At 40.1% G+C, this 27,114-nt stretch overlaps 1 protein-coding gene across 8 annotated transcripts in view; it reads right to left on the minus strand.

Moving 5' to 3' along the window:
* Positions 1–27,114, minus strand: part of MRTFB (myocardin related transcription factor B) — a 205,678-nt gene that overhangs the window by 176,577 nt on the left and 1,987 nt on the right. For 4 of the 8 annotated variants that reach the window (XM_050774070.1, XM_050774065.1, XM_050774072.1 and 1 more), the window contains exons 1-2: positions 19,737–19,794; positions 11,464–11,528 (exon numbers count right to left, since the gene is read on the minus strand). The gene's annotated coding sequence lies outside the window, so the exon portion shown is untranslated. Of the gene's footprint in view, positions 1–6,688; positions 6,795–11,463; positions 11,529–17,540; positions 19,291–19,736; positions 19,796–27,114 lie in introns of those variants that run through there. The other 4 variants (XM_050774068.1, XM_050774067.1, XM_050774074.1 and 1 more) reach the window with 4 other exon arrangements.

Below are 27,114 nucleotides of genomic sequence, written 5' to 3' on the forward strand. Positions count from 1 at the left end.
TGGAAAATTGGACTTCATAAAAATTAAAACACTACTTGCTTCAGAGAACAACATGAAGAAAGTGAAAAGACAATCACAGAATGGGAGAAAAGATCTTACAATTCATATATCTGATAAGGGTGGGAGTGTTTGGGTGTATGTGTGTGTATACAAAATATATAAAGAACTATCACCACTCTATAAAAAGAGTGCATTTAAAAAATGGGCAAATAATTTGAATAGGTGTTTCTCTAACAAAGATATACAAGTGGCCAAAAAGCACATGAAAAGATGTTCAACACCATTAGTGATCAGGGAAATGCAAATCAAAATCATGAGACACCACTTTACATCCATTAGGATGGCTACTATGAAAAACACAATCATGGAAAAGCGTTGGCAAGGATGTGAAGAAATTGGAACCCTCAAATGTTGCTGAGAACGAAAAAGGTACACCTTCACACAAAAGCGGGTGCACTTTGGAAAACAGTTGGGCAGTTCCTCAAAAAGTTAAATACAGAGTTACCATATAACCCAGCAATTCCACTCCTAGGTATATACCCAAAAGAAATGAAAACCTGTGTCCACTAGAAAATGTATACGCAAATGTTCATAGCAGTATGATCCATAATGACCGAAAAGTGGAAACCACCACAATGTCCATCAACTGATGAAGAAATAAGCAAAATGTAGTATTGTCCATACAATAGAACACTACTCAGCAATAAAAAGGAATGAAGTTCTGATACATGCTGCAACGCAGAAAGAAGCCAGACACAAAAGGTCACATATTTTATGATTCCATTTATATGGCATGTCCAGAATATGTAAATCCACAGATAGAAAGTAGATGAGTGGCTGCTAGAGGCAAGAGAGACAGAGAGGAGAATGGAGAGTAGGTATGGGATTTCTTTTTGGGGTGATGAAAGTGTCCTGGAATTAGTCAGAAGCGATGGGTGTACAACTCTGTGAGTATACTAAAAATCACTGAGTTCTACACTTTAAAGGGTAAACTTTATAGTATATGAATTATATCTCAATACAGCTGTTATTATTTAAAATGGTCAAAGTCATATAGTAACACCTCTGTGCAGAGGCCTGTTGAATCACTCTGCTTGCTACAGGATAACCTGTTGTAAAAACACACAATCTGTTCAAATGAGGAAATAGTTTATTTTCCTACCAATAAATCCCTACAGTGACCAACCATAAAACCAAATCCAAAATAAAAAAGAGGAAAGAACAAAAAAAAGCATGCAATCTGCAATTTGCAATTTGCTGGCAGGTACAGAATGGAATTAACCAAAGACGGCACAAAGAAAAATGTTTATCAGAACTGCTTACTTCTCTTTGATTATACAGATTTAACAAGTCAAAGTCCTTTCTACTCATGAAAAAATGTGCCAGCTTCTTTATTAGCACAGAGCAAGGAAAAACAAGCATTCTCTCCTATAACCAAATTAACTTTTTTTTTTTTTTTTTTTTTTTTTTTTTTTTTTTATATTTATTTTTATTTTTTTTTTTTTTTTTTTTTTTATTTTTTAATGTTTTTTTTTTTTATTTTTTTTTTTTTTTTATTTTTTAATTTTTATTTTTTTTTTTTTTTTTTTTTATTTTTTTTTTTTTTTATTTATTTGTTTTAATTTTTTTTTTTTTTATTTTTTTATATTTTTTTAATTTTATTTTATTTTATTTTTTTTATAATTTTTTTTTTTATTTTTTTTATTTTTTATTTTTTTTTTTTTTTTTTATTTTTTTTTTTTTTTTTTTTTTTAATTTTTTTTTTTATTTTATTTATTTTTTTTTTTTTTTTTTTTATTTTATTTTTTTTTTTTTTTTTTAATTATTTATTTTTTTTTTATCCCGCAGAGAAGGTCTGTTTGTACTTGGCAGTCATGAACCTTTCATCTCAGAGCGCTGCTAAATTAAACAAGTCTCTGCTGTATTGAACATGATGAGCCAGACACCCTGGCAGGCTCCTCAGCTTCATGAGTTGATGTTGAAGAGCATTAGAAATAAAGAGGATGGTGAAAATGATGGTGGGGGTGCTCATAAAGTAGCATTATCTTCATTCTGTTCAGCATTTCCATGGTCTACAATGGCAACATTCTAACAACTTTCAAGATTCTAACACCACCTCTCCCTGTCCTAGGGAAGAAAAGCATGGATTTTAGAGCCAGAGATCTGTACTCAAGTCACAGTTTTGTTTTGTTTTGAACCTACAAGCTGCATGCCCAAGTCCTGATTTCACAATCTCATTAAGTCCTTCTACTCTTTAAAACTGGGGTAATTAAATCTATCCTCACAGAACTGTTGTGAAAACAAAATGAGGTAATGCACACAAAAGACATCGCACAAGGCTCAATGTACATCCCCACCATAAAATTCCTCACTGCTCTTAACTCTTCAAAGAACATGCTCATTTTAGAGTTTATATCACACTATAAGTCATAGCCACCTTCTTCTACCCAAGGACATCTAATCAATCAAAAGATCCTATGAAGATTTCATATTACATAAATTATTCCCCTCCATCCATCTCCACCTCACATAGACTTGAAGGTAACAAAGCCATGAATAAAGTCTTTCAAATGTATTAAATCAGGGCATGGCACAAAGCATTCATTCACCTAAGAGGTATTTAAAAGCACTGAACTGAGAGACACACCAGGAGAAACACTTACTATTAGAGGAAAATGCATATTTTGCAGTGCAATAATTGGCAACCTTTCCATAAAGATTGATGCAATCTGATTGTAATTCCCAAGTGTCAGTAATCAGTTCTTAAGGTAAAAGAAAAAGGAAGTGGGATGGTTTCAAGTACTCCAGAAAAGATGTAGGAGGATATCCTTTCACACTGACAGCAATTAATGTTTGAGTGATAGCTGCTAGAACAATCAGACTGAAGAACTTTGTTACATTAGAACAGACTGAAATATATTTAAAATAAAACTTACTGGGTTTAACATACCCAAACACGTAATCTTCACCTTGAACTAGGTGTCCTCTCTGAGCAAACTGAAGAAGGAAAAGCTTGCATTTCTAGTATTTCCCATTGCCTAGCTATGATAAGGAAGGAACTGATGGTTTTCAGCCATATTCCCACGTTGGACATCTATTTAAAGAGAGTAGCCTAGACTCTGCAGCAATACAGTCAGACTCCCTCTCCTCAACTCAAGATAAATTTCCAGCGTGCCACAACACTAAGCAAAGTGCCCAGAGGTAGGAATTTCTCAAGGGGAATAGGACATTCAGAGGTTAAGTACATATCCTTAACCTAGAGAGTTTCACTGACTATTGAGCTCATCATGGAACTTACGGCCCAAAGCTACTGTTCTCTCCTCCCCTTCCCAAACTCTACTCTTAAGACTTCGAGTTGAGAATACTCTTGGGAGAGACCAATTCAGCTGCAGATACTACAGAAGTAAGCCCTGAGTGTTGGCTTTGCTAGGGATCTATTCTCTGTACTGCATACAAGCACTTCAATTTTTTTCCCCAGGGTTAGAGTTTAATATAACTCCATCTGAATATTCTACTGCTACAAATTCTGTATATGAAGACAAAATTTTTCTCCTCTGCCCAACTTTCCAATCAAATGACTACTTCCCCTGCCAGACTAAACTTTAAGCTTTGTGCCTAAAATAGGAAGAAACTGTTGCAAATGCACAAAATCTAAGTCATTAAAGATGCTGAAAAAGTCTTCAAACTTTCTGTTTAAGTACAATGTAAAAATTATTACAAATGCAGCTAAGAGGAGAAATAAATAATAAAGCCTTAATTTTCATTAAGACTTCTGTTTACTGTAGTAATTCCTCACTTTCCAGGAGTATTTTTAGAATCAGGGCTTTAAAGCATGCAGTTAAATAAAGTCACCAGTAAAATGATAACTACATATAAGCAAATTCCTACAGTGCCACATAAAAAAGATTGAAGAAACCAGAAATTTGGTTATTTTAGAAAACAAATACAAGATTACACCGTTAGCCACAAGAAGATATTAGAGTTTTAAAGCCTAGAAAAACTTCATTAATTTAGTCCCTACTATTGAATACTCAATTATTTCAAGTCTGCCTACATTTAACTCTGGATTATTTATTAAGAAAGGGGATGCTAAGCAAATTAAAGTGCAAATAAAAATTGCTAGAGGATTATTTAGTCAATTTAAGATGTTATACATGGAAATAACTGCTGCTCAAATACTGATTAAAACTAGCTCATGAACTCTCTGGAATCCCATATTCCAACAGAAACAAAGTGTATGAAAAGAGAGGCAAAAACACTGCTTGAATCTATTAATTATTCCAACTCCTCTGTTTAGTTTGGCTGTGAAAAATTGGTTAGGAGTCAGAAAGGCTTAAAAGAGAGGATACTGGACAAAGATTTATTATCCATTCTTCTCAAAGGCTGGCAATCAACTTCTCTGCTTCCATTTTTAATGAAATGCTGAGCCACAATTAAATATAGCTCAATGTATCTCCATTATAATTAAAAATATATTTTGGGACATTCATTTTAGCCTTGTCTTCAAACAACATAACTATGAAAAACTTTCCCATGTGTATACTATGAAACACAAATATGATTATTTAACAAGATCTAGTATCCTACTTAGTTTAGATACTTACTTTTCCCTTGACAACAACAAAAACACACAAACAAAAAAGCAGAGTCGGAAAATAAACGGGATACAGGCCAATTCAACATTTCAAACAAAATGTCACAAAATGTTATGGTAGCAAGTATCACTGTAATTGTCTATGTTTAGATTTAGGTACATATAAAAATCACAGATGCTAGTTTTCTTATCCAAATTAAAATTTAAGGCACTTCTCATTTCCATCCTAATTCTAACAATGACAATATTTACCAACCATTAATTCCTTCAAGCACAATGTGGGTGTTTGCCGTGTGCATGCCAGGTATTATATTAGGTGCTAGATGTAAACCAGTGACTAAAATACCAGTTGTACTACCTGGTCCCTGATTTGGTGGTATATGGTCAATAATGTTAACTTGGAATGAAAAGAAAAGCATCAACATTAAAGGCAATCTATATTATTAAAAGCTGTATTTTCCTTTTTTTTTTTTTTTTTTTTTTTTTTTTGAGATAGACTTTCGCTCTTATTGCCCAGGCTAGAGTGCAGTGGCGCGATCTTGGCTCACTGCAACCTCTGCTCCCCGGGTTCAAGTGATTCTCCTGCCTCAGCCTCCCAAGTAGCTGGATTACAGGCGCCTGCCACCACGCCTGGCTAATTTTTTGTGTTTTTAGTAGAGACGGGATTCCACCATGTTGGCCAGGCTGGTCTCGAACTCCTGACTTCAGGTGATCCACTCATCTCGGCCTCCCAAAGTGCTGGGATTACAGGCGTGAGCCACCACTCCTGGCCTGAAGATGTATTTTCTATCTGAAGAAAAAAAGGTGACTTTTAATTGGCTTTTTTTTCTTTAAGAGATGAGATCTTGCTATATTGTCCAGGCTGGTCTCCAACTCCGGGCTCAAATAATCATCTCACCTCACCCTCCTGAGCAACTGGGATTATAAGTATTTGCCACCATGCCTTGTTAATTTTTTCTTATTTTAATTTAAACTTTTTTTTGGTAAAGACAGGGTCTCACCATATTGCCTATGCTGGCTCTCTGATTTTCTTGTTTGAAATAGCTCCTGATAGTTAATTGGCTTTTTACTAAGTTAAAGAACAAACCATAGGTCAATGACAAAGTTGGTATATGTTTCATATGAAACCTTCCTCAAGTAAATCTTACTTGATTAAAATAAAATCTAAGGCAAATATAAAATTCAAGATCACACTCATATCAGAAACTGTTAAAATCATTTAGACAGAAGAGATTCAACATCAGTAAACATAGGTTTACATATAAATGCATATTCACATAATCCACATAACTCAATAATATCATCACCCAAGTTTGTAAGTCATATTCTACATGCTATTCCACAATTGATATCTATGTTTGAGGCATGTTAAGAAAGTAATCTTTAAAGCTTCTTTCTTTATCTTTTTAATTTTTTCAAGACAGGGTCTCGCTCTATCACCCAGGCTGGAGTGCAGTGGCATGTTCTTGGCTCACTGCAACCTCCACGTCCTAGCCTCAAGTGATCCTCCTGCCTCAGTCTCCTGAACAGCTGGGATAACAGGCGTGAGCCACCATGCCCAGCTAATTTTGCATTTTTTGCAGAGATGGGATTTCACTGTTATTGTGCAGGCCAGTCTTGAACTCCTGAGCTCAAGCGGTCCACCTGCCTTGGCCTCCCAAAGTGCTGAGATTACACGTGTTAGATAACATGCCTAGACTTAAAGCTTCTTGAAACTGCACTACAAGTGAGTAAAAAACAAAGGGAGAGTTCGCTATGGAGGAAAACTTTCAGTATTGGAAACAGTAACAGTCAGTTGACCTATAGTTTAAAAATATTTATAATGAGTTAATGAAGGCAACAGATGAAAAACAAAGAATTCAACATACTTCAACACTCTCATCATATTTAAAGTCCAAGAGCATTTCATCTATGCATGAGAACCACAGGTATCTTCTCAATAAGAAAATTCTTCACGTTAGTAAGAATATCAAATTGGAGGTCTTTGAAAACCTAAAAGGTATATTCCAATTAGAAACCTTGTTGTCTCTAAAAAATACTGTTTTTGTCTCCTACTGGATTGCCAAAGATTAAAAAGATTAACAGGTTACATACAAAAGAAGGCGGTGTAAGATGGTGGAACAAGACTCTCCAGTATTCGTCCCAGGGCAGAAACATCAATTTGAACAACTATCCATCCCGGAAAACACCTTCACAAGAGCTAAGAAAAACAGGTGAGAGATTACAGTACCTGGTTATAGCACAAAAATTAAAAAAGACACACTGAAGGTGGTAGGAAGGATAGCTTTACATTATCCACGTCACCCACCCCCCCAACCCTAGGCAGCATAGCGTGGAGACAGATACCATCAGATGGGGAAGAGGTAAGTAAGCATAGGACTGTGTCTTGAATTCTAACACCAGGCCCAACACAGTAAAACCCAGTACCCAGAAGAGCTCCATGGCCCCTGACTCTAGGCCAATACCCCGGGACTGTGCCTTCAGACCTGTCCTGGATCCAGGTGGAAACCTGTATCCCCTATGAGGCAGACTCCATTTCCAGTCCACATTACTGCCAGCCAACTACAGCAGGGTTGGGCTTCTGATACCCTCAGTGGCTTCAGGATTCAGGCATCCAATTAAGAAAGGAAGAAGTAAAATTGTTCCTGTTTGCAGATGACATGACCTTATATATAGACAACCCTAAAGTCTCCACCAAAAAAAAAAACTGTTGTAACTAATAAATGAATTTAGTAAATTTGCAGGATATAAAAATCAACATACAAAAATCAGTAATACTTCTATATACTAACAATGAACCATATGAAAAAAAAAATCAAGAAAATAATCCTATTTACAACAGTTACCAAAAAAATAAAATACTTAGGAATAAATTGAACCAAGGAGGTAAAAGATTTCTACACTGAAAACTAAAACATCAGTAAAAGAAAATGAAGACACAAATAAATGGAAAGACATCCCATGCTCATGGATCAAAAGAATATTTTTAAAATGCCCATGCTACCCAAAGTGCACTACTGATTAAGTGCAATCCTTATCAAAACACCAATAACATTCTTCACAGAAAGAGAAAAAAATCCTGAAGTTTGTATGGAACTACCAAAGATATGAACAGCCAAAGCAATCTTGTCATTTTATTTACTTTATTTTATTTATATATTATTATTATTTTATTGAGACAGTCTCATTCTGTTGCCCAGGCTGGAGTACAGTGGTACAATTGTGTAGCTCACTGCAACCTCAAACTCCTGGCTCAAGCAATCTTTCCACCTTAGCCTCATAAGTAACTGGAACTACAGGTACAAATGACCACACCTGGCTAATTTTTATTTTTTGGAGAAACAGGGTCTCACTTTGTTGCCCCACCTGGTCTTGAACTTCTGGTTTTCAAACTATCCTCCTGCTGTGGCTTCCCAAAGTGCTGGGATTTGAGCCACTGCACCCAGCCACAATCTTGAATAAAATAAAAAAGTTGGAGGTATCACACTACCTGATTTCAAATTGTACTGTGAAGTTACAGTAACCAAACAGCATGGTACTAGCTCAAAATACAGACACAGACAAATGGAACAGAATAAAGAACCCAGAAATAAATTTATGCACTTACAGTCAACTGATTTTTGACAAAGGTGCCAAGAATAAACAATGGGGAAAGGACAGTCTCTTCCAAATGGTGTTGGCAAAACTGGATACCCACATGCAGGAGAATGAAATTAGATCCTTATCTCACATCATATACAAAAATCAACTCAAAATGTATTAAAGACTTAAATGTAAGATGTGAAATCATAAAGCTCCTAGGAGAAAACAGAGGAAAAGTTCCATGACATTGGTCTGGACAATGATTTTTAGATATGAACACCAAAACACAGGCAACAAAAGCACAAATCGATAAATGGGATTATACCAAATTAATAAACTTCCACACAGCAAAGAAAGCAAGCAACAGTGAAGAAACTTCCTAAAGAATGGGAGAAAATATCTGCAAACTACACATCTGGTAAGGGGTTAACATCCAAAATATGTAAGAAACTTAACTCAACAGCAAGAAAAAAATCCGATTAAAAAATGGACAAGGGTGGTGGCTCACACCTATAATCCCAGCATTTTGGGAAGCCGAGGCGGGTGGACTGCTTGAGCCCAGGAGTCTGAGACCAGCCTGGGCAACACGGCGAGACACTGTCTCTACAAAAATACAAAAAATTTGGCAGAGTGTGGTGGCATGTGCCTGTGGTCCCAGCTACTTGGGAGGCTGAGGTGGGAGGACCACTTGAGCCTGGAAGGTCAAGGTTGCAGTGAGCCGTGATTGCACCACTGCACTCTAGCCTGGATAGACATTTCTCAAAAGAAGCATACAAATGGCCAGGTGTGGTGGCTCATGCATGAATCCCAGCACTTTGGGAGGCTGAGGAGGGTGGATCATCAGAGGTCAGGAGTTCAAGATGAACCTGGTCAACATGGTGAAACCCCGTCTCTACTAAAAACACAAAAGTTAGTCGGGCATGGTGGTGGATGCCTGTAATCCCAGCTACTTGCAAGGCTGAGACAGGAGAATTGCTTGAATCCGGGAAGCGGAGGTTGCAGTGAGCCAAGATTGCAGCACTGCATTCCAGCCTGCGTGAGAAGAGTGAAACTCCATCTCAAAAAAAAAAAAGAAAAAAAAAGCAGCATATGAATAGCCAGCAAATACATGAAAGTGTTAAACAGCACTAGTAAATCCAAGTTAAAGCCACAATGAGATACCTCCTCCTGTCAGACTGGCTACTAAGATAAAAGGTTACTGGCTAAGATAAAAGGTTACTATAACTTCACAGTACAATTTGAAATCAGGTAGTGTGATACCTCCAACTTTTTTATTTTATTCAAGATTGTGGCTGGGTGCAGTGGCTCAAATCCCAGCACTTTGGAAAGCCAAGGCAGGAGGATGTTTGAAAACCAGAAGTTCGAGACGAGGCGGGTCAACAAAGTAAGACCCTGTTTCTGCACATTCGACTCCTGTCGGAATGGCTACTATCAAAAAGATAAAAGGTAACAAACGCTGGCAAAAATGTAGAGACAAAGAAACCCTTGAACACCGTTAGGAGGAATGTAAATTATTGCCATTATGGAAAACAGTGTGAGAGTTTCTCAAATAAATTAAAAATGGAACTACCATATGATACAGCAATCCCACTATTGGGTATTTATGCAAAGGAAATGAAATCAGTATGTCAAAGAGATAATCTGCACTCTCATGTTTATTGCAGCACTATTCACAATAGCTAAGATATGGAAGCAACCTAGGTGTCCATCAGCAGATGAATGGATGAAGAAAATGTGGCATATATACACAATGGAGTACTTAATTCAACTATAAAAAAGGAAATCCTGTCATTTGTGACAACATGGATGAACCTGGAGAACATTACCTTAAGTGAAATAAGCCTGATACAGAAAGACAAATACTACATGTTCTTACTCATACAAGGAATCTGAAAAAGTTGATCTCATAGAAGAAGAGAGTAGAATGATGGTTACCAGAGGTGTTAGAAGGTCGGGGGCGTGTGGTGGTGATGGTGTGGAGATGTTAGTCAAAGAATACAAAATTCCAGTTAGGAGGAATAATTTAAAGTGATCTATTGTACAGCACAGTGACTACTGTTAATTATGATATATTGTATTCTTCCAAAAATAGAGTAAATACAAAGACAGTAAACGTTCAGCGTTCTCACCACAAAAATGGTAACCATGTGAGGTAATGCATAATTTAATTAGCTAGATTGAAACATTCCACGACGTACACATACTTCAAAACATGTTGTACACAATACATATATACAATTTTACTTGTCTATTTAAAATAAACAAATAAATTTGGAAAAAAGTTACATACACATAAACATTAACAAAACTCTGTGTGGGCAAGCGTATGGAAAGCAGGACTCTTGCGGATTCTGAGTGGGGTTAGAAACTGGTAGTCTCTTTGGAGGACAGGTTAGCCATGTCTCAACATTTTATATGTGTATAATCTCTGAACAAGCAGTTACACGTCTAAGAAAAGAAATGAACAAGTATACAATGATATAAGCAGAGGGTCGATCAATACATCTTTATCTACAACAAGGGAAAACTAGAAACGATCTAAAAGGTCATCAAAGGCATAAAGTATGGTGCCTCTAAAAGATGGAACATTAGGCAACCAGTAAAATCATCATGTATGATTATGCATATCGTTTCCAATTCCTGCAGAGAGATGTACAAAACATATTTTTGCATTAAAAAAGGCTACTATATACAGGTAAACCAATTTATTTAAAATTTTGTATACAAATTCTTCTATATCCATAGATAGATTTCTAAAAGTATGTTCACCAAAATATTAATAGCAGTCATTTCTTCGTGGTAGAAGTTGGATGCTAACTTCTATCATTATGTTGTTTTACACTGATAGAAAGTTTTTTCATTATTATAATAAAAAAACCCCAGAATTTTATTTAAGAAAAAGAAGTGTTCCTATCTCACCAAAAGTAGCTTAAAATTCTTTCAACTCCCTATTTTAAGAAAAAAGTATTCACTGAATGTTGTAAAGTATATATAACCACTAAATAGCTATGGGTTTCTACTTGCTAGATTTCCTTCTCAGTACCATGCTTTAAAACCATGAGAAAACAGGAATTTAAAGATTAGATTCAAAGAGGTCGAGAACGTCAAATGAACTTATTTGAACAGCCCACATTACTGGCATCTACCTTAAGAACTCTAGGTTCTATGAACTTCAGCATTCCTAAAACAAACTCCCTGTTAGACCTCAAGAAAGCAGGCTGTGAGAGGAAGTAAAAAAAATAAATAAATTACAGCTTCTTTGTTAAAAAAATTATTTAAAAACTTACCTCAGTAAGAATATTTAGTTATTTTCCTGTCTTACATTCTCTTTCTTAGCACCTTTATTGTGAACCTGAAAAAAAAAAAAAAGGCAAAAATTACTTTTTATTGAGCACCTACTGCATGCCAGACATGGTGGTGTCTCCTGGAGAATGTGAAGTCTAAGATAAACTGGAAATAACAAAACAGAAGTTATTAAAATGGAATCGTCAGGAAGGAAAGTAAAAATTTCAAAGTATAACTAAAACTTTTCCTAAATTGTTCAAGAATCTATAAATGACTGTATTCAAAGAATTGTATTCAAGAAACAAGCCTGGAGAACTGCAGCAGGTTAAGAGTTGGAGTGCTAGGCTCAGAGCATCTGCATTAGAATCCCAGTTCTACCACTTTCCACCTGTGTGATCTGGGGTAAGTAACTTCTCTGTGTGCCTGTTTTCCCATATGTGTAACAATAGTACCCAATTCATAGGACTGCTGAGGATTATATGAAATAATCCACATCGGGGACTCTAAAGCAGTTCCTGAAATATATGTTCAATAAATACTATTTTTATTATAATGTTATTATATAATAATAAATCTGCCTCTCACCATCTCCACCACCAGCATTGTTTATGATGACAATAATTATTACTAATTGGCTGGGCACAGTGGCATACACCAGTAATCCCCGGGCTTGATGAGGCCAAGGTGGGCAGATTGCTTGAGCCCTGAAGTTTGAGACCAGCCTGGGGCAACACAGTAAGACCGTCTCTCTTAAAAAAAAAAAAAAAAAAATTTTGCCAGGAGTGGTGGTGCCCCTGTAGTCCCAGTTGCTCGGGAGGCTGAGGTAGGATGATTGCTTGAGCCAAGGAGTTCAAGGCTGCAGTAAGCATAATTGTGCCACTGCCCGTGTCATGTACTCCAGCCTGCATGAGAGAGACTCCGTCTCTTAAAAAAAAGGGGAGAGGGGTGGGCATGAGCTTTGTACTCCAGGGGTTTACCGTATCCTGGGTGAAATAAGAGCTACCTAGACACATTATATAAAGCAAAAGAAAGATCAAAGTCAATTATTCATTCATTTAACAAACATCTGAATGTCCAATCTTTGCCAGTATTTTGCTGTGTGCAGGGCATTATCTGGTGTGCAGGACGAACACAGTTTCTCTCCTTACAGAGTTTACAGTACATCAAGGCCCAAGCTGCATGATGGACAAGCTATATGCAGAGACAGATACTGTTTTTGACTGGGTGGGGGACAATAACAGATCTGAACTGGCAGAATTAGGTAGCACTATATTCTGGGTGGGAGGAATGTGGTTCCAGGAAACACAGGGCCTCTAGGAAACAGAAGCAGCACCATTGTTAGGGTGCATCCAAGAGAGACTAAGGCAGCAAGGCAAGAAGCAGGAGGGGGCCTTGAACACCAGGCTGAGTTTGTTCTCTGTTTTCAGGTACATTAATTGTCCTGCTGAAATTAAACAAGAGCTTAGTTTTAACTTCAATTCTACTGTCTTGTAACTCTTTTTTTCTATGGGTCCTTTCTTTTTTTCTTTTTTGAAAGTGAGAAGGGTAAGAGTGGGAAAAAAACGAGGGAATGGCAACCTCAGCCCATGTTGGTTACAATGGTGGGAGTGGACCAAGGGCACTAATAGATGAGTTTCACACGTTTTCTCTTTTAATCCCTCTAGCATTCTTACAGACATTATTGCTCCTTTTACAGGTTAGGAAACTGAGGCTCAGAGAAGTCAAATAGATTTTAAGTTCATAAACTTAACATGATCTTTATTCTTTAAAAGGTGCTTTCTGGAACTAGACAAAACGATTCTAAAGTTCACATGGAAAAATAAATAAGCAAGAATTGCCAAAAAAAAAGAGCAACAAGGGGAAACTAGTTTTAAAAGACATTAAAACATTTTATAAAACCAATGTAGTACTGGTATATGAATAGAAAGACTAATGTCATACAATAGGAAGTGCAGAGATGTACCCCAGTACATCCAAAAACTCACACCACCATAAACTGGATTCAGAGATGAACACTGAAACAAATGGGTAACGATAACTGGTGGCCACACGGAAAAAGGAAAAGTTAAATTATATATCACTCTGAACACCAGAATAAATCCTAAATGGATCAGAGATCTAAGCGTTAAAATGAAACCATAAAAGCACTAAAAGAAAACATGGGCGAATTCCAGAAGTCGTGGAGGCCTTTGACGTAAAATCCAGATACCCTAACAGATTAATGTTAAGTACATAAAATGTAAAGAAAGCCATATTTAAGCCTTCTTTATATCAAAATACATGAAAGTCATTTTAAAAAACAAGTAACAAGTTGAGGGAAACTGCAACCTCACAAAGGGCTAATCTCTCTAATTCAAGCATTTATAGAAATTGGTAAGAAAAAGCAATCCAAAAGAAAAACGTGCAAAGGGCATGAACAGATAGCTCACAGAAAAAGGAATACGAATAGCCTTTAAGCACATGCAAAGGTGCTCAGCCCGATTCATAATGACAGCAATGCACATTAAGTTATCATGATAACTACATGGAGTTATCATTTTTCATCTACAAGACTGACACAAATTCAAAGGTTAACCGTCGGAGAGGTTATGGAGAAATAAGGAGTCCCATACATTACTTATGCGAACTCAAAATAGTGCAGCTCTAGAAGAAGAAAGTATTTATACCAATTATAAATGCATTGCCCACTAACCAGCAATCCCACTTCTAGGAATGTATCCAACAGATAATGCCTGCAGATATACAAAACACGTGCACAAGGTTATTCAGCGCAGTGTCACCTGTGAGTCTCGGACTGGAAACAACTCAAATACTGATCACTGGAGGCTAAACAGCCAAACAACGCATATTTTACAATTGTTTAGAAAAACCTTTTCTGGGCCAGGTGCAGTGGCTCTTGCCTGTAATCCCAGCACTTTGGGAGGCCGACGTAGGTGGCTAACCTGAGATCAGGAGTTCGAGACCAGCCTGGCTAACATGGAGAAATGCCATCTCTACTAAAAATACAAAAATTAGCCAGGCCTGGTGGCATGTGCACCTGTAGTCCCAGCTACAGGTGGGAGGCTGAGGCAGGAGAATCGCTTGAACCTGAGAGTTGGAGGTTACAGTGAGGTAAGATGGTGCCACTGCACTCCAATCTGGGCGACAGAGCGAGACTCTGTCTCAAAAGAAGAAAATAAAAGAAAAACAGTGTAAAAAAAATGTTTCCTATATACTAATTTGAAGATATGTCAAGATAATATTAACTTTTAAAAAAAAAGGAGAATATTCACAGTCTGTATATTTTATATAAAAACAGTAGATATAGTATATTAGTATTTGCTTGTATCTGTATCTATAAAAAAAAAGACGTCTATAAGAAACAAATGAAAGGTTATTTATGGAGGGAATTAAGACAATTGGAATTTAGATTTCTCAAAATATGCCTTGTATCATTTTAATTTTTGAACCATATGAACATTTTATCTACACAAAAAGAATTTCTAAATGTTAAGAGCACCTCGCAAAAAGAAGTGAAAAAGAACTACCTATAAACCAGAGTCTAAATTTTCTCTGAAATTGGTGTCAAGCAATTTTAGTGTGGCCATCACCATAAATTATAAGACAAGGTGCTTTTCTTTCCTCCAATTGAGCCAAAGTATATGATTATAATAATCTATTTTTAAAAACTGGGGTGAGGAATTAGAAGAGAGAACAGAAAAAGGTGAGAAGAGAAGGTGCTCTACTCTAATGGTTCTCAAAGTATGGTCCTTGGACCAGCAGAATCATCATCACCGGATAATTTGTTAACAATGTAAATTCTATGGGCCCAGCCCAGACCTACTGAATCAGAGACTCTGGAGGCGGCGGCTAGCAATCCTTTCAATACACACTCAAGTTTGACAGACACAGATCTGGTCCCATGATTTTTACATATTCATGTGCATTGCCCAGGAAGGGATCTTTTAAAATGCAAATTCTGGGCCAGCTGGTCTGGAGCTGAGCTCAGAGTCCACATTTCAAACAAGGTCCAGGATGCTGCTGATGTGCTGATGGTGTGGGGACCACATTTTAAGACGTAAAGCCCAGGTCCATCTGGGGAAGAAGGTACGCAAAGGGTCTTCACGTGATTGAGTTTGCTGTGAAACCTGCACTCAACATTAGACAGAAAAAGTCCTTACACAGGTTTCCTAGCTAAGGTATACCATGGAACTAGCTTCCCATAAAAACTGTGTACTTCACACAGAGTAAGTACGTTTTCAAATATATTTCTTAAACAACAATAACAACTATGATTCACTGAGATCCAATTTAAGGATGTCCCATTTGAGAAAACTTTCATTTATAAGTGGGTCTTCCAGAATGGAAACAAACAAAAAAAACCATATTCATACAACTGCCAGGTTATATTATCTGATTAACTTTACCTCAAACACACTAACCATACCATCTGCTCTTCGTGAAAATTCATCAAGCAGTTTGTTTCCTTTTAAACATTTTCAAAAAAAAAAAAAAAAGGTTCTTATATTTACAAACATTGATTCTCCATTTCTTTTACATGAAGGGAAAATCTCTACAGGAATCTTCTTAGTAAAGAATTCTAGTTTAAATGGAAGGGTCTAGAAATGCTATGTATCTTCATATTGCAAGTCACCCTTTGAATCAAGTTTTTGGTGTTAAACATTAATCATTGGCCGGGTGCGGTGGCTCACGCTTGTAATCCCAGCACTTTGGGAGGCCGAGGCGGGAGGATCACAAGGTCAGGAGATCGAGACCATGGTGAAACCCTGTCTCTACTAAAAATGGAAAAAATTAGCCGGGCGCAGTGGCGGGCGCCTGTAGTCCCAGCTACTCGGGAGGCTGAGGCAGGAGAATGGCGTGAACCCGGGAGGTGCAGCTTGCAGTGAGCCGAGATTGCGCCACTGCACTCCAGCCTCCGTCTCAAAAAAAAAAAAACCAAAACATTAATCATCGTTTCATATTCCCTATTCATGTAGTAAAATTATGTAATAATTTTCACATATTCCCTATTTCATTGACTCTAACATGCCATCAATTTCAAGACACATTCCTATTTAATGTCCTACTAAGAAGTTGCCAACAACATGCTAATTTTAAGATGTCATTCTATCTCACATACGTATCTTAAAAATCAATAAAACACCTTAATTACAAATCAGAGATATGTGCATAGTATTCATTTTCTAGTTAACATTTGTGTCTCTCAAATGTAAAACTTCATAAAGGCATGAACTTTTATCCATTCGACAATCTATCCCCTATGACTAGAAAAATGGAACATTTTCAATCAATATTTTTTACATACAGGTGAATATTTTTTAAAGTTCTGATTTTAAAACCCAGTAATGACCTCTTTTACCCTGGAACAAGATACTACTTGCTCAAATTAATATAAATTCACTACTCTCAATTTGGATAAATTCCATCTCAAAGGTGTTCAATGTCTCTGACGCTAGATAATTTAAAGTATAACCTTCTGTTTTGACAACAGTCAAAACCTACATGTCTGTTTCCATAGCACCTTTCAAACGTAACATGCAACTAATAATAAACATCTTACATCAAGAAACAACTTATCTATTCAACAAAAAAAAGCCAAATAAACTTTTTTTTAAAGCAAGAGTTAAATATATAATGTTACAATGTAGGGAACACTGTAACATATATAAATTTCATACTTAGGTAACATATAAATGGTCTGAGCTGAACTTTCTTAACTCTATTTGCATTTTCCCCTATGCAGCAAAACTAGCAGAGTTTGAAATGAAAAGACAATTTCTAACAAATCACACCGTGAGGACTACTGGCGTATGTGAGTACAAGCAATTTTAATTTTTACCTTTGAATACATCTACATTTTCCAAATTCGCTAATACAGGTATTAGTAAGCAGAAGCAGCTATTTAAAAGGTGATTACACTAGTTTACATTACACTTAGCTAAGACTTATTTCTACACATTATTGCTGTTGCTTCCCAACTCCATTCTAACCTCAATCTGCTACTTGATTCAAGTGTTTAGTTGTCAACATTTCCATTAAACACAGCCAATCTTTCAGACAGAGGGACACAGGTACTAACCTGGCCTCCCATCTGAGATTCTAGAATAATCAATGACAGCGCCACTAACCAAAAGCATGCTTTTGTACGTCAGACACTTCTGAAAGAAAGAAGAAAAAAGAAACTCTCAGCAAAAACTGTCAGTTAAATTTCCTTTTATAATTCCTACAATAATTTACTAGATAACATTGTTGTTTGGAGTGGTTCTCCAAGGAGCTGGAACTGCCCCCAAGGAACATTTTTAGTTATCAAAGAGACTGGGGGACACCGCTGGCATTTAGGGCTTGGGGGCCTGGATCTAAAAGACTTCACACAACACATAGGTGGGACACATCTGTATAATGAAGATTCACCTGGTACAAGAGTCTTTCAAATGAACGGGCAGATTAAGCCCACTATAAACTGGCATTACTTTATAATATTTAAAAGTTTTTACAAGAAATTGCAGGGAAACGCCAGTAATGTAGGAGAAAGTAGCAAGGGAAGCTTAAAGAGAGTAAGGGAAAACTGTCTAAACATTAGGGATCATTTCCTCACACCACACACCATTAACATACAATTGTAATATCAGAATACTGAGCATATATAAACAAGTGAGATACTGATATTGAACCCAAAATTTTCAACCTTAATATTTTATTATTACCAATGGTAATTGCTAGGAAGCCAGTATTGTCCCTTCGAGTGTGTGACACAAAAGATATTCTACAATTTAAAAATATGGATCCGTGGAGGGCTTATGCTAATATTTACGTGTGGATTGAGACAGTCCGTTATTTGTCTTGCCATGCTATCTCTAGTTCAATCTAGGTTGTTTTCTCTCTTTAATTCGCAAGAAACAGGTTATTCCAGCCTAGGTGTTTTTCCCCCCAACCTCCGTCTGCATCTCTGCTCTTTCGTTGAAGTGGGGGCCTCACTCTGTAGACCAGGCTGGAGTGCAGTGGTGCAATCATAGCTCACTACAGCCTTGAACTCCTGGACTCAAGAGATCCCCTCACCTCAGCCTCCCCAGCAGCTGAGACTACAGGTGTGCGCCACCACACCACGCTCATTTTTTCTTTTTTTTGTACAAACAGAATCTTGCTATACTGCCCAGGCTTGCTCTTGTTTGAAACAGCGCCTCAGAATTTTTTTAACCAATACAAACGTACTCATTAGAAGCTGACACAAGCACCCCAGTATATGCTGTCTTCTAGCATAAGAGTATGCCCTAGATGTGAATGATACATCAACATGTCATATACTGTTCTCTATTTCACCCTTACACTTCAATTAAACCATTATATTGCTTTTCAGTGATGTGGGTAGGGAGGTTACATTGTTTATGAATTTCATTTCAGGGTAGTAAAGTGGGCTTTAGACATGTTTGCTGCAAAGGGGAAGAAGGGACCTTGATTCTGACGAGGTTGAGAACCACTGTTCCCAAGAGTGGAATCGCGTGCTGAAACGAAAATTAAACTTTTAGAGAAGTGTTTCTTTTGCCTAAGGCAAGCCCTGGGCTCCAATACTCCACTTCATTGGGCCTGACATCCCACCACCAGCACACGCCCGCTGCTCTCAGCCCACCTCTGCTTCCCTGCAGAGCCAAACAATGGTTCTTGACCGCTTGGGGATGGGGACCCTTTTAGGAACAAGACAAAAGCCCTGGAAAAACTCTCTCCCGAGAAACCCATACACCAAGCCGCATTCAATTTCAGGGCGCTCCCAGACACCCCCTCTACAGCCCCATCGGGATCCTGGGAGAAAAGGGCTGAGGGGAGTGGGAAGTGGGAGGAGGAAGGGGGCGCCGGGGTCCGGGTCCCCTCCCACCGCCTCTCCGCAGTGTGGCTTGGCCCGGGCGCTCCACCTCTCTGTGCAGCCCCGGGGTGGAAGCGCGCAACTTAAGTGCTCGGCACACAGCAGAGGCTCAATAAATGCTGCTGCCACTGTCAGCGGGGCCAACCCCGCAGTCGAGAGGGACACTGAGGCGGCCCCGGGGTCGCGCCCGGGCGCGAGGTCCGGTTGAAGGGGGCACCGGCCCGCGGCCCCGGCCGTCCCGCCCCGCGCGAGTCCCAGGGACCGCGCGAACCAAGCGGCGCCGCAGCTGCTGCGGGGACGAACAGGGATGGCCGCCTGGGACGCGGGACGTTCACCGGGCCAGCTCCCCCACCCAGCCCTCGGTCTCGGCCGCTCTCACCCGGCCTCAGCCCCCAACGGCCGCCACCGCCCGCCGCTCACCTCCCCGGCCGCCGCCGCCGCCGCCGCTCCCGCCGCCGCCGCGCGATCTCGCGAGACTTCGCTCCCCTCGGCACTCCCCCTCCCTCCCCGCGGCGCTCGCGGACCCCAGGCTGGAAGCGGCTCGGCGCGCTCTCCGGACGCCGCCCACCCCGCCTCAAGGGTCAAGCCCGGCTGCTCTCGCTACTTGCCCCCGACTCCTTCCCTGCGTGCCCTCCGCCCACTCCCCGTGATGGAGAAGGGTTAAAGCCCAGGTGCAAGGCGGCCGCCTCCGTCTCACCTGGCCGGCCGGGTGCGCGTGCGCATGCGCATATCTGGGGCTCGGCCCTGAGCCTCTGCAAAGGCTTGGTCGGCGGCGACAAAGGTGACCGCTACCACCCGTCCTGAGTGCTCGCTGCGCGCCAAGCACTTAACAGCCCCCTTCGGTCCTCACACTGCCCCCCACAGTGGGTATTACCAGCCTCCCCATTCTAGAAAGGGGAAAAATGGAGGCCTGGCAAGCAAAGTACAGTAACGGCTGCATGTCACACAGCCAGGAATTGGCTGAGCCAGTGTTGGAATCTGGTGTTGTCTGATGCCCAGCCCAAACCCCATTTCTGCACCTCAGTGACAGCCCCCAGGCCCTGTCCCTCCCGCTCAAGGCTCAAGGCGCTGCCTCTCAGCCCCAGTCTTCATTCTCTCCCAAGATTCACCAAGGTGAGAGGAGGAGCTCCTGGGAAGTCATTTGCTACAATCTCTGTTTTCAATGGAGCTGGCGACAGTAAAGTGCTTCTCCCTCACTGCACAAACTTCCTAAGGCTTGTGAAGCCCCTGTGCGAGCCCCTGTGCAGGCTCTGAAGACTGTGGCTATTTTTATTGGGTTCTGTCTCCTCCTTAGACTGGTGGCATTTTGCTGGTAGACAGCATGATGGAATGGCACACAGGACAGAGAATCAGAACGTACATGATGTTAGCACAGAGAAAAGTGTGACTTCTTCCCAGGAGTAAGTCTTAATGTAATAATAATTGTTTGTAAAGAGGAGGGGCTAACATTTACTGCGGGCATATCAAGGTCATACCAATCTTCCTGCAATCCTGGAGGTGGAGAAAGTAGCCTGTTTCCATTGTGAGATAGGATTTGAACCTGGGTCTGAGTCCGGAGCCCAGCACTACCTTATAGGAAGGTCGTGTTCTGCAAGCAAGCGAGCATGAGCTAGCTCATTTGGGCCAGCTGCTGTAAAATCAGGAGCCCTGGAGGTTCTAGGTAGCCTTCCACCTGCAACAGGGTCTGCATGGGCTTACCCAGCCCACCTGATAATCACGTCATTGCCAGCAAGTGCTGGCCTGCCCTGCTCCAAACCTGTCCACTCTCCGCGGCAACAATTGCTTTGTACAGGCCAGAGCATATGGGTGCCCTTGCATATTTCAACCTCACTCGACTCACCAGATGGAGGAAGTCCCGGGTTCCCGTGAAGAAGGAAAATCACATTTTTTGTATTTTTAGTAGAGACGGGGTTTCTGATGGGCAGCTACAAAGTGGGTGTGAGCCCTGCAGCTACCAGTGGTGAGTGCTCCTATTTATTGATTTATTTAGTCTTCCCAACAACCCTGTATTAGGGTTCTCCAGAGAAACAACTACTAGCTTATAGATACAGATGTAGGCTGGGCACAGTTCTCATTCTTGTAATCCCGGCACCTTAGGAGGTCCAGTCAGGAGGATCGCTTGAGCCCAGGCGATTGAGACCAGCCTAGGTAACATAGTGAGACCCCATCTCTACAAAAAATAAAAAGAATTGATCGGGTATGGTGGCACATGCCTGGAGTTCCAGCTACTCTGGAGGCTGATGTGAGAGGATCTCTTGTGCCCAGGAATTCGAGGCTGCAGTGAGCTCTGACTGTGCCACTGCCCTCCAGTCTGGGCAACAGAGTGAGACCCTGTCTCTAAAAAAGAAAAAAATATATTGATTTATAAGAGGGGATGTATTATGGAAGTTGAGAAGTCCTACGATGTGCCATCTGCAAATTGGAAAGCCAGGGAAACTGGTGACATAGCTCAGTCGCAGTCTCGGCCTGAGAACCAGGGAACCTGATGGTGTAACTCTCAATTCGAGGCGGCAGGCCTGAGAACTTGGGAGCCACTGGCACAAGTCCTAGAGTCCAAAGCTAGAGAACCTGGGCTGGGCACAGTGGCTCACACCTGTAATCCCAGCACTTTGGGAGGCTGAGGCAGGTGGATCACCTGAGGTCAGGAGTTCTAGACCAGCCTGGCCAATATGGTGAAACCCCCGTCTCTACTACAAATACAAACATTAGCAGGGCGTGGTGACAGGTGCCTGTAATCCCAGCTACTCAGGAGGCTGAGGCAGGAGAATTCCTTGAACCTGGGAAGAGGAGGTTGCAGTGAGCTGAGATTGCACCATTGAACTCCAGACTGGGCGTCGAGTGAGACTCAGTCTGGAAAAAAAAAAAAAAAAAAAAGGGCTGGAGAATCTGGAGTTCTGATGTCGAGGGACTGGAGAAGATAGTGTCCTGGCTCCGGAAGAAAAATAGAGAATTTGTCTTTCTTCTACCTTTTTGTTCTATCCAGGCCCTCAACTGATGGTGATGAGGGCAGATCTTCCTTACTCAGTCACTGATTCAAACACCAGTCTCTTCTGGAAACATACACACAGACACACCCAGAAATAATGCTCTACCAGCCATCTGGGTATCCTTTAATCCAGCCAAACGGATGCCTAAAATCAACCATCACAAATCCCCTGTGGAAGTTGTGGTTGTCCCCATTTTACAGATGAGGAAACCAAGAACCTAAGAGGTGAGAGGACATGTCCAACAACGCACACAACACACGACAATACGCACAACAACACTGGACACACAGTTGTAAGTGGTTCCTTCCACCCCAGATCAGCCTGTTTCCAGATGCACAAACTTTGGCTTTCATGACCAACAAGGCTATTCCCTACCCCAAAAGCCTGTATCTTTATGAAACAGAAAATCCCCAAATCCCCTGAGGTCAGGACTCCAGTGTAAGATGCTGTTATGTTCTCCTCTGGGTGGCCAGTGCCTCAGTGTTCTCATCTAAAATAAGGACATGAGTAGGGAAAACTAACCAACTTGATATATGTGAAGCATATGGAAAAGTGCCTTACAAGATTAAGCACTCAGTAAATCATAGCTATTATTACCGTGGGTGGATTCTCTGTGATATTTCATCCTTTCTTCATTGCCCAATAGAAACAGCAATTCAAGTAGGAGGATGGGCTCAGATATAGATATAAAATTAGTTTTTAGGCCAGGTGTGGCAGCTCATGCCTGTAATCCCAGCGCTTTGGGAGGCTGAGGTGAAAGGATCACCTGGGGACAGGAGTTTGAGACCAGCCTGGCCAACATGTTGAAACCCCGTCTCTACTAAAAATACAAAAATTAGCCAGCCACGGTGGTGGACGCCTGTAGTCCCAGCTACTTGGGAGGCTGAGGCATGAGAATCGCTTGAACCCAAGAGGTGGAGGTTACAGTGAGCCGAGATTACACCACTGCACTCCAGCCTGGGTGATGGAGCAAGACTCTGTCTCAAAAATAATAAAAATAAAATTAGTTTTAAAATTATATTTCTGAATGAAATAAATAATTCTGAGAACAATAAATATTTTCGAAATGGACAGAATTACTCCAGTGCTTCCCCCTAATCATGAAAGGATACCAGCTCTCCTAAAGCAATCTCTTCCCAGTTTCCTGGGGGAGGGGCAGTCTGCTTTATAAAGGACTCTACTTATATGGTAAAAGCCACCCAAATATTTTTAAAGTATGACTTGGAAGTCACTTCATAGGCAAAAACAAAAGCAAAGAAAAAATGGAGCTGAAACTTATTAAGAGAATTTTGGTGTGGTTAAGAGTTAACACCAGGCTGGGCACCATGGCTCATGCCTATAATCCCAGCACTTTGGGAGGCTGAGGCGTGCAAATCACTTGAGGTCAGGAGTTCGAGACCAGCCTGGCCAACATGGTGAAACTCTGTCTCTACTAAAATTACAAAACTTAGCCAGTTGTGATGGTGCACGCCTGTAACCCCAACTTCTCTGGAGGCTGAGGCATGAGAATCACCTGAACCTGGGAGGCAGAGGTTAGCAGTGAGCAGAGATCACACTACTGCACTCCAGCCTGGGCAGCAGAGCAAGACTGTCTCAAAAAAAAAAAAAAAAAAAAAAAAAAGAAAGAAAGAAAAGAGAAAGAAAAAAAGGGGTTAACACCAAAGTGACATCATGATTATTTGAAGGAACGTTTTATAGGAACTGAAGTTGCCACTACCCTCAGGCCTTGCTGTGCCAAATTCAGGTTTCTTTCCTGACACAAGATGTGCCATACTTTCCTATCAATGAGAATGGCTCCCTGTGGAAGTGACCCTCACGGGGGAGGGGCAGGCATAACAAGACCACGGGGCTTCTGGTCAGGCATGGTGGCTCACTTCTGTAATCCCAGCACTTTGGGAGGCTGAGGAGAGAGGATCGAATGAGGACAGGAGTTTGAGACCAGCCTGGCCAACATAATGATACCCTGTCTCTACAAAAAATTAAACATTAACAAATTAGCTAAGCATGGTGGTTTGTGCCTGTAGTCCTAGCAACTGGTGAGGCCAAGGTGGGAGGGAGAGGGAGTTGGAGGTTGCAGGATGCTATGATCGTGCCACTGCACTCCAGCCTGGTCGTGAGAGAGAGACCACATCTCTATAAAAAACAAAAACACAAACAGAGATGATTCTCATATGCACACCCCTAAAGGTTTAAGGTATGGTTTCCATCAAGTCCAACAGAGCTTAAAAATAAGAGATTTTAAAAAATAAAAAATAGGCAAGGCACAGTGGTTCATGCCTGTAATCCCAGCACTTTGGGAGGCTGAGGTGGGCATATCACAAGGTCAGGAGTTCACGACCAGCCTGACCAACATGGTGAAACCCCTGTCTCTGCTAAAAATATAAAAATTAGCCGGGTGTATTGGCATGCATGTGTAGTCCCAGCTACTCAAGAGGCTGAGGCAGGAGAATCGCTTGAACCCAAGAGGCAGAGGCTGCAGTGAGCCGAGATTACGTGACTGCACTCCAGCCTGGGCAACAGAGTGAGACTCCATCTCAAAAAAATAAATAAATAAAAATAAAAATAAATTAAAAATTTAAAAAAAAGGTATGGTTTCCATAAAAAGCACTATTAAAATGTCTTTTGATCCAAGAGGAATTGTATAAAGTCCTCTAATGGGGTTTGTTTTATGCACATTCATTCAATAAAAAATGTATTAAGCACTTAAGTGCCAGTTAGTATGTTAATAACTATGAGCAAGACAGGTATAGTCCATGCTTTTGTGGCATTTATGGTCTAGAGAAAGAGAGAGATGTTAATTAAATAATTAAACCAATAAAAGTTGAAATACAATGTAGTAAGTAGAATGAAAAAGAAGAGCAAATGGCAAAAAAAATGGCTGGATGGAAGGGTAGGAAATAACTTGCTTGGACTGTGTTCTGAAGGATGCATCAGAGAGAACTAGGCAGGAAGGAGAGGGGAGAGCATTCTAGAGATTAGCAAACAGTAGGTAAGTGCTAAGTGTTGGTGGCTGGGCGAGCAGGGTGGACTAGAGCCTTAAAATACATTAAAAAAATTTTTTTAGGGATGGGGTCTTGCTATGTTGCGCACGCTGCAGTGCAGTGGTGTGATTATAGCATGCTACAGCCTTGAACTCCTGGGCTCAAGTGATCCTCCTGCCTCAGCCTCCTGAGTAGCTCGGACAACAGGTGCACCATCACACCTGGCTTTAAGAGGCATCTTCAACATCCTACTGAGTGGGCAAAAGCAGGAAGCATTCCCCTTGAGAACCAGAACAAGACAAGGATGCCCACTCTCACCACTCCTATTCAACATAATACTGGAAGTCCTAGCCGAGCAATCAGGCAAGAGAAAGAAATTAAAAGCATCCAAATAAGAAAAGAGGAAGTCAGACTACCCCTGTTTGTAGATAATATGATGATTTTATACCTAGAAAACCATAGGCTCAGCCCCAAATCTCCTAGATCTGATGAACAACTCTAGCACAGTTTCTGGATACAAAATCAATGTAGAAAAATTCGTAGCATTTCCATACACCAATAGCATCCAAACTGAGTGCCAAATCAAAAATGCAATCACATTTGCAATAGCCACACAAAGAGTAAAATACCTAGGAATAGAGCTACCCAGGGAGGGAAAAGAACTCTGCCGAAAGAAATCAGAGATGACACAAACAAATGGAAAAACATTCCACGCTCGTGGACAGGAAGAATCAAAATTGTTAAAATGGCCATACTACCCAAAGCAACCTACAGAATCAATGCTATTCCTATCAAATTACCAATGACATTCTGCACATACTTAGAAAAAAACTATTCTAAAATTCATATGGAACCAAAAAAGAACCCAAATAGCCAAAGCAATCCTAAGCAAAAAGTACAAAGCCAGAGGCATCACATTACTGACTTCAAACCATACTACAAGGCCACAGTAACCAAAACAGCATGGTTCTGGTACAAAGATAGACATATATACCAATGGAATAGAATAGAGCTCCCAGAAATAAAGCTGCACATCTACAACCATCTGATCTCTGACAAAGTTGACCAAAACAAGCAATGGGGAAAGGATTCCTTTTTCAATAAATGGTGCCGTGACAACTGGCTAGCCATATGCAGAAGACTGAAACTGGACCCCTTCCTTACACCATGTACAAAAGTCAACTCAAGATGGATTAAAGACTTAAATGTAAAACCTAAAACTATAAAAACTTTTGAAGAAAACCTAGGAAATACCATTCTACACATAGGCCCCAGCAAAGATTTTATGATGAAGATGCCAAAAATAATTGCAATAAAAATCAACAAATGGGACCTAATTAAACTAAAGAACTTCTGCACAGCAAAAGAAACTATCAACAGACTAAACAGACAAACCACACAATGGGAGAAAATATTTGCAAACTAAGCATCTTACAAAGGTCTAATTCAAAATCTATAAGGAACTTAAATTAACAACCAAAAACAACCCCATTAAAAAGTGGGCAATGGACATGAACAGACACTTTTCAAAAGAAGACATATACACAGCCAACAAGCATATGAAAAAATGCTCAACATCACTAATCATCAGAAAAATGCAAATCAAAACCACAGTGAGATACCATCTCACTCCGGTCAGAATGGCTGTTATTAAAAAGTCAAAAAAGAACAGATGCTGATGAGGCTGTGGAGAAAAGGGAATGTTTATTCACTGTTGGTGAGAATATAAATTAGTTCAGCCACTGTGGAAAGCACTTTGGCAATTTCTCAATAAACTTAAAACAGAACCACCATTGGACCCAGCAATCCCATTATTAGGTATGTATCCAA

This window comes from Macaca thibetana, chromosome 20, assembly GCF_024542745.1.
Source record: "Macaca thibetana thibetana isolate TM-01 chromosome 20, ASM2454274v1, whole genome shotgun sequence".
NCBI lineage: Eukaryota > Metazoa > Chordata > Mammalia > Primates > Cercopithecidae > Macaca > Macaca thibetana.